Genomic DNA, 1,616 nt, shown 5'->3' on the forward strand with positions numbered 1-1,616 from the left:
TAAACAACACATTAGAACGTCAAAGTGCACATTTAAAATAACATGAAACAACTAAACAAGGTAAATGGATAAATAAAGAGAATAAAATCGCTATAAACACAAGTGCTCATTAGTGCTCTCTTAACGTTTTCCAATTGTTCAGAAAAACTCTGACATGACAGATGTCTGAAATACAGGCACTCGCTTTTTTACATAGAAAACCAGCAAGACAGCAGCACTTTCTGAAATCAGTATGTGCCAATAACCCTCAATTCATTCACCCACTCATCAAATGAAAAGCTACAATTGTCACTTCATTATTAAAGATTTGTCTTCTAAAAAAAGGTATAGACAGACCAGGGCCGTCCTTTGAGCGGTGCAACTGGTGTGGTCGTACCGGGCCCCACGCTTTGAGGGGGCCCCGCTGCGAATGGACCGAGGGGGACCCCCCTCCCCAGAACGCGACCACGAACGGACCGAGGGGGCCCCGCTCCCTACCTCACACCGGACCCCACGTCAGCTAAGGACGGCCCTGAGACAGACAGATAAAGATAGACAGAGTAATGGAGGAAAAGAGAGTTGGTCAAGGTGGGTGATTAAACCTGTGCTGCACATCCTATCTGCTAGCATCAATACATCAACTCAAATGCCATCCTTCAAAACCAGCAGGCAACTGGGGAAAATACATTTTATAGTTGCCAAAAGCAGGAACAGAACACCATTGATCCCGGATCGATACATTTTCATATACCCTGGAAATGCCCACAGCTCGAAAAATACACATCAAGTGTGATAACTGAACTTAGTTCTAATTCATAGGGATCGAACCATACATGTGACTGCAGATTTTCTAGTTCATTTGGTTTTTGTTGATTTATTCCTTCCTGCATGTGCACTGGCTGGGAAGTCAAAGTGAGGTCAAAGGTTACATACAATCAGCACCATCTGTACAGGATACATGTCACATTAGATTGTACAGGGCAAATCAAGGTGTTAGTGAGGAGAGAACATACAGACAGATCAGCATGAATTAAAATAACACTTTAAACTACCATCTGCATATGTGTGTTTTTATTAAGATAAAAATGAAAATTCTCTCATCATTTACTCACTCTCATGTTGTTCCAAACCTGTATGCATTGTTTCTTCTGCTGAACACAAAAGAAGATATTTTCAAGAGTGTTTATAACCAAAGAGTTTTGGTTCCCAGTGATTTCCACTGTATTTTTTGTCTTTTTGTATTTTTTGTATTTTATGCATTTGTTTCCTCTGCTGAACACAAAAGAAGATATTGAATGTTTAGAATGTAGGAATGTTTATAACCAAACAGTTTTGGTTCCCAGTGATTTCCACTGTATTTTATTGTCCATATTGTTTAACGGTTTAGCTGCCAACATTTTTCAAAATATCTTCTTTTGTGTTCAGCAGAAAAAAGAAATACAGGTTTGAAACAACATGTAAATGATGTCAAAATTTTTCTGTATGATTTACTTTCTTCTGAAAAGATATTTTGGAAAAAAAAAAAAACTTTTTTTGCCATACAATGAAAGTCAACGAGGTCCAATAATTTTGTCTTCGGTGAAGTCATATTTAGAATGATATAAGGGTGAGTAAATGTCAGAATTTTCTTTCTTTTT

This window comes from Sinocyclocheilus rhinocerous, unplaced genomic scaffold, assembly GCF_001515625.1.
Source record: "Sinocyclocheilus rhinocerous isolate Xijiao unplaced genomic scaffold, SAMN03320098_v1.1 scaffold53, whole genome shotgun sequence".
Classification (NCBI taxonomy): Eukaryota; Metazoa; Chordata; class Actinopteri; order Cypriniformes; family Cyprinidae; genus Sinocyclocheilus; species Sinocyclocheilus rhinocerous.